Source organism: Mustela nivalis, assembly GCF_964662115.1.
Source record: "Mustela nivalis genome assembly, chromosome: 1".
NCBI classification, from domain to species: Eukaryota; Metazoa; Chordata; class Mammalia; order Carnivora; family Mustelidae; genus Mustela; species Mustela nivalis.
The window spans coordinates 57,756,152-57,772,837 of NC_139020.1; the positions used below are offsets into that span (position 1 = coordinate 57,756,152).

General features: G+C 42.3%; 1 protein-coding gene and 1 long non-coding RNA gene across 25 annotated transcripts in view; one reads left to right on the plus strand and one right to left on the minus strand.

The window, feature by feature from the left end:
* Nucleotides 1–8,416, minus strand: part of LOC309865827 — an 84,581-nt gene extending 76,165 nt beyond the window's left edge. The window contains exon 1 of one of the 2 annotated variants that reach the window (XR_014312276.1): nucleotides 7,850–8,416. This is a non-coding gene — a long non-coding RNA (uncharacterized lncRNA). The remainder of the gene's footprint in view (nucleotides 1–7,849) is intronic. The other variant, XR_014312277.1, reaches the window with a different exon arrangement.
* PHLDB2 (pleckstrin homology like domain family B member 2) overlaps nucleotides 425–16,686 on the plus strand; it is a 223,047-nt gene continuing 206,785 nt past the window's right edge. For all 23 annotated transcript variants that reach the window (XM_082729920.1, XM_082729942.1, XM_082729941.1 and 20 more), the window contains exon 1: nucleotides 425–657. The gene's annotated coding sequence lies outside the window, so the exon portion shown is untranslated. The remainder of the gene's footprint in view (nucleotides 658–16,686) is intronic.

Consider the following 16,686-nt stretch of genomic DNA (forward strand, 5'->3'; position numbering starts at 1 on the left):
TTACTATAAGGATTTATGCTACTAGATATATAATGCCTAATATATAGTGCATGTTCAGTAAGTGGCAGACAGATTTGTTCAAGGAATTTCCAGATGATTCTCACCAGACAAGAATTCAATAGAAGAAACTCTATTACATGAGAGCATGGCTAAAGTGACCTCCAAATTCTCTTCTGAGATTGCTACAAGAAAAAGAAGTGAAATTAAAAGGATTTTCCTCCCATATATGCTCGTCTACATCACAGATCCCGTTGCAAGGTCACTGCTTTTCTGGATAGTCAATAGCTAAAAGATCTGGTTTCTGCCTCCGCCTGCTGCTATCGGGCTTGAGCAGAACTAAGAGCCTGGTCTGGTCTGTAATGATTGGCCAGACCAGGCAGCTGAGACCAGCACAGTCTCCCTCCTTCACATCTGTCAACATACCTGATTGTGAGGAAGTCCCAGCTGGTGACCGCTGTCTGCAGGGGCCAGGGAAAGCAGGAAAGCAAATGGAGGGGAACACCTTGATTTGGTGCTTGAGGAGAAGTGAAAGCCTGTGTTGATGCTTCTTACCAACGTCCCAAACTCTTGAGCGAGGATTGGAACAGTCGTGGGCCACCACTGCGGAGTCAAGACGGAATCTGAGAGGAGAATCCAGATTCTAAAACAGCAGTCAAGGTAGGCGACCTGTCTGGTCATGGGCCGTTCCCTTAAGAATATAAAACAAGCACTTTGCCTAGTGTTGTAGCCAGGGTGTCTCTGATGACGGTCTGTGGAAGGTCTAGATGTATGTTAGCTATGGGTGCATATCAAGAGAATTCAATCATTTGTCCACCAACATATTCTGCAAAGCGGGCTGTATATTTCTTCCATCGCCGCTCCCCTTTGAAAATTGTCATTGTTCCTCTATATATTTCAAAGGTTTAGAAGGTTTTCTGTCTTTCATTATAAAAATCGTTATGTGTGATTTCTTGAAATTCTTCCACTAGTCATGGCTCTTCAAACATGACTTTGTTCCAGAATTTTGTTTGCATGAATTCTTTCCACTTTCAAGATTTAGCACAACAGTTGGCATTATAATTCTGAGGAACAGACTGTCCAGAAAGCTGCCAAACTCTAAGGACAGGATCTCCCAGGAAGCCATGTGCCTTTTTCTGCCCTGGAACCTAAGGAGTTAAAAGTCTTGAAATTGTTGGAGCAGAATCAAGCCTGTTTACCTAAGCTTATCACCCAGGGCAGCCAGGTCAATCATTTACTGATGAAAGGCTGTTTCCTAACTCTGACAGAAGACCACTAAAGCCTATGCCTAACTATCTCCACAGAACAGACACAAGGCAATGTAGCAGGTACCACTCGCTGCCACCAGAGCCTGTGTTCTCTTCTGACCAGAGACGTTTTTCTCTTACTCAGAGCTGTAAATGCCACAGGGTCCGACCTAGCTCAACAACAAATAAACATGAACAAGACTCCTGTGCAAACTGAATACTTGATGTCTCCTCCCTCAGGAGAGCTTGTGGTTTTGAAGAAGCTTTCCCTACTTCCAGAGGTCTACAAGGGAAAGATAGACTTGAGAACAAGTTACTAAGTGACTCTCCAGGGGCAATAAGATTATTAAGTAATTACCAAAAACCATGGAATTTTTCCCCTTCAAGTCTACACATTCCAGAAATATGTCCTTTTTAATAAACATGATCCATCTGCTTTAGGTCTGACTCCTCCAGAAAGGTTGTCATATTGTCATTCTATATACTTGTCAGGTCTGTGCAATGGCTCCGAGCTCTTATTGTTAGAAGCCCTGGTGGTAGAGAAGCCCTATTTTTCTAAACTCCCTTTAGGGAAGGGGTTGAGTTGTTTACTCAACAAGGTAACGTCTGACACTGTTTTTGTCAATTATTTATGGAACTTAAGTGAATCCCCTTTAGTGCGGTTTGTGGCCAGAATTTTTGTGTGGCTCAGGCAGTTAACTCGATGCAGGAGTGAAGGCCATTGCAGAGAGTGGCCCAGACACAAATCCCGTGTGTGATTCTGGGCGAGTCTGTGGCTAACTCCCAGGAATGTGGTGAGGAATTATGGAAACTGATACATTTCTGTGAAGATATTAACTCTGTAAAATGTTAAGTGTGCGTCTGGCTGGCTTCCAGAGAATGTTCATAGATAATGCATGTGAAGGAGGTGTTCGGGGGGGGCGGTGGAGAGTGTGTCAGAACATTCCAGTCTATTGGCCAGATTTACCCACAATACCCTAGGCTGCCTTAGGAACAGATAGGTCTTATCTATCCTTTCTGCATAGCATCCAGCTTAGACCATAATGCTGGTGGCCCTTGAGAGTATATCCAAGCTTTTCTTCCCATTTCATGCATATTGGATATTAGGTGGCAGGAGGTTACTCTTGAGATTGACTAAACAAGGTACACAGTAGTATTCCTTATACAAGTTAGGAAGTTCGAAGTCAGAAGTTAATTAACTTGCCCAAGTTCACTCGGTCAGAGGCTGAGCCAGGATTCTACCAAATTCTTCCTCATTCCCAATCCAGCATTTTTGCGAAGCGGTCATGGAGTTAAGCACATGCAGGAATGTAAATCGTGGGTGTGTGGTCATTGTTGGGGGGGAGGGGTCACTAGGAAAACAAAGCTGACTAACAGAGTCGGTGGTTCTCCACTGGGTCGTGGATTGCCGTGCCCAAGGCCAGCTGGGTCCCACTGTAACCAGAACACCAGCATTGACTAGACAGGACCTTCTTTGAGGGGAAGGAACGGGAAGGAACAGGGAGGGAGCAAAAGGAAGTATCCCAGACCTAGTAGTCACGGTCACTGGAGCCTTCCTGGTCCTGAATATTTCTTAAGAAAACCCAGGGAATTTTCAGACTAGATCGCCACCCCTTTCCATTCCAGAGATTCAAATTCATGAGCCCCAACTGAAGTATGATGTTTCAACCATTTCCAGGGAAACAAATGACACTATTCCAATCCTTCTCCAGGAACTAAGAAAAATAATTACAATTTCACTTCATCTCAGCTCCTATCCACTCATCTAAATCCATGGGACTTGGGCAGAAAGAGGCTTATAGCAGGAGGACCCTTCATCTATCACAGCAAGGCTCGTCTCTTTGGGTCACAGCTACCAGGAGCCTTGTGTTAGCCTGGAATCCAAGTGGCTTGTTGGTGTCATTCAAGTGGTAAATGAGTAAGGTCTTCCTCTCCTACCAAACTCCATTTCATTTCTGTTCAGACACATCCCAAAAATTCCAGTAGCTATCTGGTGGAAATTCCACCGCAGCCACAATTCCCGAGCATTTACAAGATCAAGATAAAGAAATGCCACGATGAGATGTGGTTGGCTAAACATCTCTGAACAAAGAATTTCTTCTTCATACTGACCCACCTCATGCATACCTCAGCGTGTGATAGCAAAGGCATTACACATAGCGATCACATTGCCAAGTCCACTGAGTAGTGCCATTTTCTGAGACAGCTGACTGCACATGAACTGTACTCACATGCTATCATTTTTGTGACCTAAAACATTAGGGTAAGAGAAAAAGTTGGAACTGAAATACACAGCCTCATAATATTTCACCTTTCTCCAGGGTCTCTGATGACCAGGAAGTGAACTACTGCCTTTTATCTACATTTCTAAAATTTAATCCTTATAACAAACTTATGCAATTTGCTCAACTCATGCATATCGGGTAGCTAGTAAGATGAAGTGAAATTTAAACTGGGGTCCATCTGGCCAAAGTCCATGCTCTTTAGCACTCTGTTTTGGAAAAAATACCCAATGGTATCTATGCTATTTGTATTCCAAGTGTAAAAGAGTGTGGAGCCCTTTCTAAATGATTAGCTTGGATCCTCAGAATATACATTTATGGGCGCCTGGGTGGCTCAGTGGGTTAAGCCACTGCCTTCGGCTCAGGTCATGATCTCAGGGTCCTGGGATCGAGTCCCGCATCGGGCTCTCTGCTCAGCAGGGAGCCTGCTTCCTCCTCTCTCTCTCTCTCTGCCTGCCTCTCTGCCTACTTGTGATCTCTCTCTGTCAAATAAATAAAATCTTAAAAAAAAAAAAAGAATATACATTTATGACTCCCTCTCCAGGTGTTCTTGATCCTATACAAGCATAAAACCCAATATCAGAGTAGTTTCCCCCTCTTCCAGGAAAGTAACAAGAAAACACACACACACACACACAGAGAGACAGACAGACAGAGACAGAGACAGAGGGCTCACACTCAGGTCTGAAATGGCGAAAGAAAATCATCCTTTTCTCCTGACTCACAAACATGGGTTTGTTGATTTATTTGATTTTAATGTAACATAGAGACAAATTTTTCATTTACTGTCCCAGGACTTTTTTCCCCCCACAGTCCAGTGTCTCTCTCTGAGAAAGGGAAATATGTCAAAACTCCCCATTGGTTTTCTTTCATCTCATCACAGCCCCATAAGGGCGGTGTCATTTTCAGATGACATCCTTTCACATAAGGAACCCAACACTCGAAGAAGGTGAGTGCCCTTCTCAATGTCACTCAGCTCCCAAGTCCCATAGGTCTCGCAGCTCCCAATTCTTTGCTCTTTTTTTCTACTACACAAGCAGTTTTCTGGGTTTTTCAGGCTCACAGATGGTGAGAACGGGACAATACAAGCCATTTCCTGAAATTAAAAATTCCAACTGACCTACAGAGCCTGTTCTCAGGCTACGGAGCCCTACTCAAATGTTGATTGCTTTGCTTTTGGCTGCGATTCTATCAGGTCAGTGTGATAATGTTGTTACTCTAATTAGGTTTTCACTGAGTAGTGGAAATGAAGATACTAATTGATACTTAATAAAATCTACTTTAAAGGCAAAAGCCATTCAACCCATGCACCCATAAGCAAAGTTAAGAGATCAAAGCAGTTCTAGCTAGGCGAAAGGTCAGAACCCGCTGTCCTCTGACTGGTTGCCTGCCTGTGGGATGGTGTATCTGGGTAGGGTGTCCCTTGATATAGAGAGTTCCTCTCTTACTTACCCATCTGACCAGAGGTGTCCTGTGATCATGTAAGAAAACCTAAGGAACTCTTCCTGCAGACTGGGTATCTCTTGTGGTAGAGTCCCCATACCCCTAGGAGCCAGCTAAAATTATAGCAGGCATTCTTGTGCCCTGTGAATTTCACTTCAGTCTTAAGATGCTCTGAGGAGTCAGGGAGCCCTGTATCAGTTCTGCATCTGGGGGGCAGGGGACCAAATGTTTTTATTCCTAAATGCTTCTCTGGGAACTGCTCCTGGCTGGCCATCTTAAGTCTCCTTCCCACGTGATAGTCTTGTATGCATCCTTACTTTGGGATTGATGTGTATTTCCATTGCACTGTTTGTCCCCATCTCTGTGCCCTCAGAGACTCTAAGGGTCTTGGTGTAGGAGGACCCATCCACTTGGGGCAGTGAGCAAACAGGGAGAATGAAACTTCTGCCCTGCCCCACACCAACTAGTTCCCCTCCTCTCTACAGTTCCAAGGTCAAGTTTCCCTTGGGAGCAGTTAGGGAACTGAAGGTCACAAAAAGCTGGCAATGCACCGTGCCTTGGAGGGTTTCCCAGAATGCAAAATGAAAATGAGATTGTTTTCACATAAGACTTCTGTATTTGGAGGACAGGATTCAAACAGTTTGAATCTGCAGTTTCACTGTGCACTTAGGTAACCCCCACAAAGTCTAGTTGTTTTTCCTTTCTTAAAGCCAAAACAATATCAAAAATACTTCCTGGAGAGAACTCCAACTAGGCAGAATTCTTTTTTGTCATCGCTGAGATGATGTTTTCAAGGATTCATATCTTAAGATAAGCCTTATATGGTGTGTTTAGCTGGGGCTCTTGTGTCTTTCCGTGTAATAATCGCTGGCCATGGGGCCCTACTTATTGTAATCTCATTAGATGGCACAATGCACGCAAGCTGAAAACTTGTGATTAGTAAGCCAGCAGGTTGTAAAAAAAGAAAACCCAGCAGCCAAGCAAAGATGTTGCAGTGAAGAAGCAGACAGTAGGTTTTCTATGACCTGAAGAAAACCAGTACCTCCTTCCTGAAAAGATACACCTTCAAGTTCAAATACATGTATTCCACAAAATTTAGCTTTATTTCCTGGGTAGGAATCCTGAACATAGGCAAGAACCCATGGCTAGACCTCCTAATATCTGACTGTTCTCTACCAAAATTCATTTCATCTGGTTTCTCTTTGCAAGATGGAAGAGCCCTTGACAAGAGGTATCATTATGGAATACTGCTGTGTTGGCAATTTGTAGTCCAACCAATAGAACATAAAACTTAGCCTGACAGAGGCACCCGGTTCTGACTCCACCATTATCTTGCTCTGTGGGTTGGTGCCAACTTTTAAACTTCTTGGTGGTGACTCAGTCAGTTTTGATTCTTTACTCTCTGCATCTTCACTGTGAATAACCACAAACATTCATTGATGGGGTCATCCACAGTTCTGCTATCATCACTTATTCTTTCCGAGAAACATGTTAGACACAGTTTTTGAAACAAGTTTAGATAATCTTGAAGGTTTTAAATTTATCTAGTGAGCCAAACCACAGCCTCCTTAGAGTCCCCTGTTTGGGACTGTGTGTGTGTGTGCGTGTGTGTCCATGTGTGTGCACACACATACTTTTAATTATTTGTACAGTACTCTGGGGGTGCCTGGGTGACTCAGTCGGTTAAGCAACCGTCTCCTGATTTCAGCTCAGGTCATGATCTCAGGGTCCCGAGATCAAGCCCTGGCTCGGGCTCCAAGCTGGGCATGGAATCTGCCTAATTAAGATTCTCTCTCTCCCTCTCCTTCTGTACCTCCCCCTGCTTTTGCCTTCGCGTAAGTGTGCGTGCACATGCTTCCTTTCCCTAAAAATACAAATATTTGTACAGAACTCTGAAGATGATGAGTTCTCAGTGTGTATTCATTGATGATAATAAATTAGTGGTTGACTATAAATTTTGTAGAGAAAGTAATTTTTTTAAAGAAAGACCTTGTCATTGCCAGGGATGACTAAAGAGAGAAGGGGAAGTGTTAACCTGTGGTGTGGTGGGCATGGTGCTTTGAAGATTATTTGTTCTCTGGTGGTCCAGTAACAGAATGGCCCAACAGAGTGGAGACTGCTTTGGTCTGATGGTACTGTTGCAGCATGCTGGTTATGGGACATTGAGGAAATCACCTCAGTTCTCTTGGTCTCAATTATCTATTCTTAAAAATGGAGGCTAGAGGAGGACCATGTATGATTTTTTATGGTCTCCTCTAGTTTTCATATTGTGTCTTTTATGAAAAACTAGAGAAGTTAAGATCAATAGTTCCTTTAAAAAGAAAATACACAAACAGTTGTCTTCTCTCTTGAGCCACTTTCACAATCTCTTAGGTAAATGAACTGGGGGTATAAGAAACTGCTGAAAAGATCTCAAGAATGAAAGTCCGAGGCTGTTAGAAAATTGGAGAGGGTGGGCATCGATGTTTTCTGGAGAAGGAGCCTGCCCAGCTGGAAAAGAGAGGTGACCACTTCTGAGTTCTGTCCAGTGCCGACCCTGGCTGTGATGCTCCACTTCTGTGTGTCACTAATGGGAGCTTCAGCGAGCTGGCAGTCATGATTATTATCCTCCCTTTATAAATAAACGAAAACCCTTAAAGGTGACGCGACTTGCCCAAGGTTACAGAAGCATGGCAGTGTGTCAGATGGAACTGTGTGTGTTGGCGACATTATAAGCAAAAGGCAGAAGAGTGAGGGGGAGGTCTGCACTTCTCTTAAGTTCACAAAACAATGGTCAAGGGCTCTGGAAGAGCTTCAGGTTTGCTTTGGATGGTGAGACCATTCTTGTCCTCCTGCCCCTCCCAGAGCCCCCTCCCAGTTGCCCTGCCCAGGGTTACTCACCCAGGTAGTTGCTCACTGGGTGCTGGTGCCCATGTCCCTACTTGCAAGCTTCATGAAAGGCTATTTGTAATGAAGAGAAGGCACAAAAAGGAAGAAGAAGAATGCATCAAAGATCTTCCCCGAGGGCTTGAACTCAAAGGGCAGTGTTCTTGGGAGAGACTCCAGTTTCCTTCTTGTATTTTGCAGAAGTGAATGGTCATCACAGTGACTGACAGAATTATGACGTTCCATTCCAAGCGTGGATAATTTTTATTTTTCACCTCTGGGGTTATTTCACTCCTCTCTGCTCTACTTCTCCCACAAAAAGGAAAGAATAATGCTTGTTCACTGTGACGATGAGAAAGCAGCCCAGGGCAGTACTGTTCAAAGGAAACTGCTAATCTCACCAGACACCAAGGCAGGACTTTCAAAGTGCTAGTAAAGAAAGTGTGCAGCATCCTGCCCACCCAGGTTTCCTTATCACTGCAGACCCTGCCCAGGGAGTTCTAAGGCCCTGAAGAACCACACTCACAAGTCATGGCCAGGAACTTCTGGCCCCACAAGAAAAGCACTGAAAGAAATGAGGCATTAATGGACTCGTGTCTCGGCAACATTCAGAGGTTGCATCACTTTGCTGTCCTTTATTTATTTATTTATTTATTTATTTATTTATTGGTCCCTTTTTAATGATGAGAGTGGGAAAGGCAGTATTGGTTACTATCACCCAGGGATCTCTGGTAATTTGGGGGGTGATGGGTGAACACCATGAATTCAGTAAGAATAGGCTGATGTCCTGGCAGGCTCCTCAAGTGACTTTCTTTGTATGTTACTGAGTTTTGACACTTTGCCGTCTTGACTCTATTTCCAATATCTAACTGGCTTCTTCTCAGGTAGTCTCTTGGCGAAAGCTATGGGTACCACAGTAGTGTATACTTGATACTGCTCACAATCATATTGGCTAGGCTTACTTTTTAGAAGCCACAAAGCAAACAGCCAAACACCAAAAGTCACCCTTGGCTTGCCCATCAAATACCTTCTGTTAAGGCAGGATAGGAAGAAAATCAGCTTATGATTCAACAGTGTACCAACCATTATGAGGCCATGGAACCAAAATGGCCCATGAGTCCAAGAAACATCATCAATGTCAAATGTAGCTCAGAAACAGACCTCAGTGTGTTACCAGGAGACAATCTCATCCATTTTCTAATGCTGATAGCCAAGTGACCAAGCACTAGTTAGTACTGTCACAGCTCCTTCTACAGAGTCCATGAGCACACCATCACTTCTTGAACTGAACTGAATTCCCAATATTGGACTGGATTCTCCAGCCCTGTCCGTCATCTAGCAGAAGAAAAAGCATTTCAGGAGCAAAATAAGCCCTGTTTTCCTACTTCCCAAAAGCCATCTGGCCATTCCTACATCCACCTTTTGTCCTCAGTCAGCACACAGTGAAGCGAGTCAGGGTCCATAAGTATTTTGTCTGTGTCCATCAATCTGCCAGACAGTGAAGGTAGGGAGGGGCTTATCCAGTACAAACTTTCCCAAAAATGAAGAGTCTGTTCCTAATAATCCCATTTTTTACAGCCTACTAGTCTGAAAGGCAAAGAGGCAGGATTTTGAACAGAGGAGATTTTCATGCTATAAATCTTCAGGCATTTAGGGGCACCAAGGGTTTTGATGTAATTGCAGTAAACCTAAAATAATTTACAAGTTGTGTGTGTGTGTGTGTGCATGCACACGCGTGTGTGCATGTCTAATGCATGGAAAGAATTTTAACAGGAGAAAGACATTAGATCAGTTTTGCAGAAAGAAAAATCTTTTATTTAAACTGTTCCCGGATGTAAACTGTTCCTAGATCCAGGTACTTGGTTAATTTCTAGAATTAATTAGCAAATATCTGTCCAAAACATGGACTTACAAGACTTCTATTGATAGTATAGCTCTTCTCTAAAATTGCTGTAAGGCATTTTGATCATTATTAGAAAAGGCACACTACAGGAAGCTTTAGCATGTAAAACATTCTTCTGAGATGTCTACATAAATCTCAGGGTCAGTTAATTATATTGAACTTTATATGTCTTCAAGCAACTCTTGGCATTCCAAATCTCTATCTCGTATCTTATTTTACATGACTTTTAAAGTAAGATTAACCAGTGAAATTTAAATAAACCAATCAATGGTTACAGTGGCGGAAGCATTATTTGGTTACATTGTGTGCTTAGCCCAGTCTCCAGACATATTTTTTTCTCCTATTCTTCAGACAGTCTCTCTGACCATGTCTGGTTATGCTCAATCTTTGGCTGTTCCCCTAAAGGGATTATCTAAGGGTCACCATTTTTCCTCTTTGAATGACTTTCTGACAATTCCCACTGGATACTACTATTTTTTCATATCAACTTACATGAGAAATTATTAATTCCCACTTGGGGAATTCCCACTTGGGTTGGCCCAAGGCCATAACAGCATGTTGGAATCAAATATTTTCTATTGTTCTAAAACAGATCCAATAAAAAGACATTTATAGAGTGCCTAATATATGCTTGACACTCTGCTAAGTGCTATAGATACAGAAAAGAGTAGCCCACAGTTTTTCCCAGAGGAAGACCAACATCTTGTAGAGGATATGAACCAATGAGGAGCCAACTTATCGTTGTGTGAGACTATAAGGGCAGTGACAGCTGAACACAGCACAGAAAAGTTCTAGATGAATGCAAAAGACCTTCAGAGAAGTTAAGGTCCAAGTGGTATTCTAAAGAAAAGGAAATTAGAATCTGCATCCTTCCTCTTCAAGAATTCAGACTTTAAAGGGAAAGCTCCCTCCTTTTCGAAATTTGTCTATCCTTTGAAGGAGAAAATACAAGAGTTGAGATAGTAGTGGTGGCCATGACTAAGGAAGTTTTGATTCCCTGGAGAAGGGAGGTAAGAGAAGGGTTCAGAGAGATCCCTCTAATTGAAAAGGCAGGGACAGAAAGAACTAAAACCTCACCCTGAAATAGAGCCAGTGCCTCATTCACATTCCTTGAATTTGGAGCTTTAATTTAGAATCATTTTCTTTAGCCCAGACCTCACAACCTCTCCCAATCCCCGGGGACCTTTGCCTAGTGAACTGTCTTGCTATAAATCTGATCTCTACCCAGTTATGACTTAAATTTTATTTATCCTGGATACAACTTTAAATAGAAACCAAGAACAAAACACTTGAAAAATTCTAGCAGAGAAGTCTTCTGATGTCGGCAGTTGGCACCAGTTTGGAAGCTCAGGGCTAAGGGATAGGGATGACCCACGCACACCCATCCCAACAGCCTCCATTGCCATCAGAACTCCAACTCTGACTTTAGTATCACTCAGCAGAACCACGAGGCAAGCCAGAAGAGTAAGCTTAGTGGCAGGAAATCCTTCTCAATTTTCTTAAGTTGGCTTAGGCAAATCTTTAGTGTGTAAGTGAAAATTTTCACCATCTTAAACAGTGCACCTGCTTTCTGAAGTTGGGGCAACTTGTTGCGGTGTTGTCTGATTCCTTTAGAAACTCAGATCATAAGTCACGCTCTATGGACCAAACCACATGTTGGTTTCATTCTTTCATCCATTGAAAGAAAGAATATATGTAAGAGTTAATTAGGACAGATTTGACTACATAAATACTTAAAACCCCTTTTACAAATACCATAAAGAAAGGTAAAAACAGAAACAGTGAACAGGAAAATATATTTGCAACCTAAATAACGGAAAAGTTTGCTATCCCTGAGGAGTACCTGCAAATCCATCCCAGCTAGAAGCTGAGCAGAGAATGAACGGATAGTTCACTAAAGAATGATAAATGATCATTTATAGATAAATGATCTATAATCATCTGAAGAGCTGTTTAGGCACACTAAAAATGAATAAAGGCAAATTAAAATGGTGAGATAACATTTCCTTTTGCGAGACTGGCAGAACTTAGGTAACACCAGGCACTGGTGAGCAGGTGGGAAACAGGTGCTTTCACTCACCAAGATGATACAAGTAGGAATTGCTGCAACCTCCTTTTTGAAAGGCAGCTTGTCAAACCACGTAAAAATGTCTCACGGTGGGTAATTTCTGACTTAGCAAATTCACTTCTAGGACTTGCTTTTAGACAATAATAGAAGAGTGCATTAAAAATCTCCCATAGTACACATATATCTATGTAAGGGTTGTTGATACCAGCAAATTTTGCAAAGAGCCTAAATGGTCATTGGAGAAGGACCTGCGGCCGCCACACCTGCACGCGCGCATGCGTGAGGGTGCCGGGCAGCCGTCTCCCAGGATGCGGTCCGTCCAGCAGCCCAGGTGCAGAGCTTGAACTCTGTCACCAGTAGATCCGTGATTAAATTTATGTCCACCGAGGTACAAGCTGTGTGGCTTGGGTGAGTCATTTGACCTCTGTAAGCCTCAGTTATCTCATCTGTAGAAACGAGGACGATACTCCTACCTGCGTCATACGATGGAGCAGAATTGGGTGAGAGTATGAAAGTGAAGCTCTCCGCACACCATCTGCAGAATAACCCAGCTGCTGGCGGCCAGCGAGCCTCTCAATCCAATACTCTCACTTCTGCACAAAAATGACAAAATAGACCCAACGTTTTGCCTCTTCATCTTCCCAAGGCCTTATTAAAATAAAAGCGTGTTTTGGGACGCCTGGGTGGCTCAGTCAGTTAAATTTCTATCTGCCTTAGGCTCAGTCATGATCCTGGATCGTGGGATCGAGTCCTCCATGGGGCTCCTTGCTCAGCAGGGAGTCCGCTTCTCCCTCTCCCTCCACCGCCCCCTGCTTTCTCTCAATCTCAAATAAATAAATAAAATCTTCTAAAAAAAATAAAATAAAAGCATATTTTTAAAAAGAATAAACTCAAAGAAGAACGCTGCAAAAAAAAAAAAAAAAAAGAACAATCTAAATAAATTTTCTGGGGCACCTGGGTGGCTCAGTCCTTGAGCGTCTGCCTTCTGCTCGGATCCTGATCCCGGGGTCCTGGGATCGAGCCCCACATGGGACTCCTTGCTGAGCCGGGAGCCTGCTTCTTCCTCTTCCACTCCCCCTGCTTCTGTTCCCTCTCTAGGTGTCTCTCTGTCAAATAAATAAAATCTTAAAAAAAAAATAAAAAAAATAAATTTTCCTTAGTAATTAAAATTATTAGTTATTAAAAAAAGAGAGTCTGGAAAACCATGTTGAAGAAGTTTTTTTCAAAAGACATTGGTGGAAATGTGAGATAAAAGATCATTAAATACTAATAACAATAATTAGATAGCCAACATATATACTAAAAACACTTGACTATGTGCTAGGCTCTGATTTGTACCCAATGTGTGCATTATTTCAATCAGTCCTCCCTGAAATTCTGTGAGGTGGGTAGTAATATGCCCTCTCTTTACAGTGAGAGAGATGAAGTCCTGAAGCAATTAGGAACTTTTCCCCAGGTCACAGCTAGTCTGTGGTGAATTTAGGATATGCGCAGAGGCAGGGTCACTGTATAGGACTGTCTCTGTCACCTTGGCGTATCTGCTCCCCAGCTAAGGACTTCTCTGCATCACAAAGAAGCAGGACCTGCATTTCCCAGACTATCCTCCCCCCAGCCCCCCATCCCACCCCAACCGTTTCAGGTTAGGGCCTGCAGGGGTTATGTGTAATTTGGAAGGTAGAACAGTGGAAGCATCATTTTCCAGAGCGGTGGCTGGCAGATGCACAGGCAGAAGTTGCCTATGAGGTTTCTGAAGCAACTACAAGGGGAACATCCCTGGGATTGCATACTGGGCTAGTCAGTGACATTCAAGAAACTTTCCCTCTTCCGGACTTTCCAATATTTGTTCGTGTATTAAAACATTTCCTACTGAAAACACACAGAAAGGCTTTTGTTTTCCTGATCAAACCCTGACTGATTCAGGCGCCAAACACTGAGACCCAATCCAGTAAGTATCTAACTAATAGGTGTCCCAGAAACATCACAGAAAAATTGAAGGAGAAAAAAATATCCAAAAGTAGAATCTTAGCGCTCAGAAGTCACACTGCTTAGATTAAAAGAACTCATGTATAGCAAAAATGAATTAAAAAAACAAAAAAACACAGTGAAACAAACTAACAAAAAAACCCAAAGCTAAATAACCTGTGATACTTTAGAATGCCAAAGATTAAAATAATAAAATAACTTTCACAGAGGAAGAAAAGGAGCCTACAAGGGTTATGAATGAAACTGGCTTCTGACCTCTCAAAACATCTCCCAATGGTGCTCGAAGATGTTGGGGAGATGCCTTCAAAATCTGAGAGGACATGATTTCAACCCCAAATTCTACACCCAGTCAAACTATGAATGCAAGGTTAAAGTAAAATATGGACATTTTTGGTAGGTAAGGTAAGGATTTCAAAATTTTAACTTCCATGCACGATCTTTTAAAAAAGGATGGAATCTTAGTTCACTTGATAAACTTTCTACAGAAGGCAAGATGATGTATAATCATTTTAATTCTATGGGTTATTGCCATGAGGATTAAAAAATATATAGCATAACAAGCTTTTACATTCACATGTATTATTTAGAACAAAAGTTTTCAAGGTACTTAGGAAAAAAAGAAATAGAACAGATAGTATTTGAATACGGCCAGATTGTAAAGAGAGTACATGATGTCTGGGAAACCCTTCACTGAAGTAAATGACTTACTGAAATATCTCTTCCAAATACATTTTCATTTTAAAAAGAAGAGACTTAAAAGACACTGCAGAGGCCAAAAGCAGGAACTCATCCACCCAGCCAGGCCAGGAGAGAGGAGCTGAGGGACTGTGGTTTGTGGCCCGCCCCTGAAGACAGCCCCCTTTCCTTTGCGTAAATCCCATATTTCTCGCCCTCCCCGTGGAAGCCTCTGACTGTTTCCGCTTTCCCAGAAAGGGTCTCAGGCCAGGAAGAGAATGTGAGGACCCAGGCTCTTAACTGCCTACAAGTTCCATTTCTCATGATAGACTACTACATGAGTAACTTGGCTCGTACACCAGCACCCTTATTTTTCCTTCTCTTTTCTTTCTTTCTTTCTTTCTTTCTTTTTTTTTTTTTTTTTAAATCTTGTTGGCTTGTGCCTTTCTGTGTTATTTCAAGTCTACTCTGGAGTGAGGAAGAGTTTATCTAAATAACATCAATAACCATAAGCTCACTAACCTGGGGGCGCACAGATATACTGGAGTTTCTGGTCCTAAATTGCTGGAATTAACCTTGTAGTCAGGGGCCTTGTTTCCACAGGCAGATGCTAATTCTGCTCTAAGCAGGAAAGGAATTTATTAGAAGGCTGTTGCATAGTTGGCAGAATGGGTAGGATGGCTGGAGAGCAGCACAGGAGGAAATGTGGATGATAAGACAGAGCCAAGATGGCATCACAGAACAGTGCGACGGCTCCACCCGCCACAGCTGGATGCTCCCCGACTCAGGGGCACTGGCCATCATCTCGGAAGGCCTTCCGCACATCTGCATTCCTCAGCCAAGCTCAAAGAGTCCGGCAGATGCAGCTGGTGGCCTGAACTGCCAGGGAACTGCGGGAGGAAACATCAGGCCCTCCGGGCTTGGATCTCTTTATTGGAATTCCCTGGAACAGGAAGTCAGGGTAGGCAAAATGAGAAAAGCCCACTTTGCTTGGTGAGTTTGTGAGGCCCTACCAGAACAGCCGCGTCTCTCTTCATGCTCACTTCACTTCCTCTGTTACATTGAGCGGTTTGCAAAACAATGTTGGTGTTAGAGTAATTACATTTACGTGATATCTATTTCCTTTTCTTTCGAAGTCAGGATTCAAACATGAGTTTCTCATTTAAAATTTTGGAGTCTTTTTATTTGAACTTCTAAATAAACTTGGAGAAGGCTGAGGAGTATTTCCTGTCAAATTCCATTGGGACGTAAGTTTCAGATTACCTGTGAGTCTTTTTCATGTACAAGAAAAATCCCTTTTGAGGATAAGTTCAAAGAGACTGTATTTCCTAATGTAATTAACCACCAACAATGTAAGATGCTTATTTCGTGAGTTCTTGGGGGGAGATTTTAAACTGTGATAGTGCAAAACCACTGACCTGCTTAACTTGAAGTAGATGTCTCTAGTAAATTCTGATTAAAAAAAAAAAATCGGTGGGGAAACAAAGACATCTATTTTAGTGGTGTATTTGAAAAATGGTGTAGGTACATATAAAAAGTAATTAACATTAACTATGGGTTGATACTCTGCACCCAATTATATTCACAAGCAAGATTTTTGTTTCACTGGATCTGAGTTTACGCTGAGTGATTAGGAACATTCCCCATATTTGTTTTAATCTCCTTTACATTTTATGTCCTGGAGGGTGGTGGTGTTCGATTTAATTTGCCAACCTATGTTAATTTTACAAGAATCCAGATCAAACTGCTGTGTAAACAAGGAGTGCCTCGCAGAGTTTTTTGGTGATTAGGCTGGAGAAGTCACAGCTGAACTCAAAAATATGCTGCCAGGGGTGATTTTTCATTTTTCTCCCTATAATTTTAATAGCTCCGATGAAAGAGCTGTTTTTCCTTAACAATAGTATCCTTGTTAAAAGTACTTTAAAGGGCTGTTCCACTACACAGAAACAGCCTAATTAAACCACTCATATAACAAAAATACCAGCAGTTGCTAAAACCAAAGAATATAATTCCATCTTACACAGAAATTTTTAAAGGTGATTTTTTTTTTCAGCATTCAGCTCGATTCCCAGTTTAAGGAACTCCTGTCCATTCAACATTTCTTTGTAGAAACATCATTAATCTGTGAGACTTACTACAATGGGATATTATTTTCCTCAACAGAGGCTGTTATTGAAACTGCATATTATCAAGACAGCTGTCCGATTAAGTTTTTATAAAGGA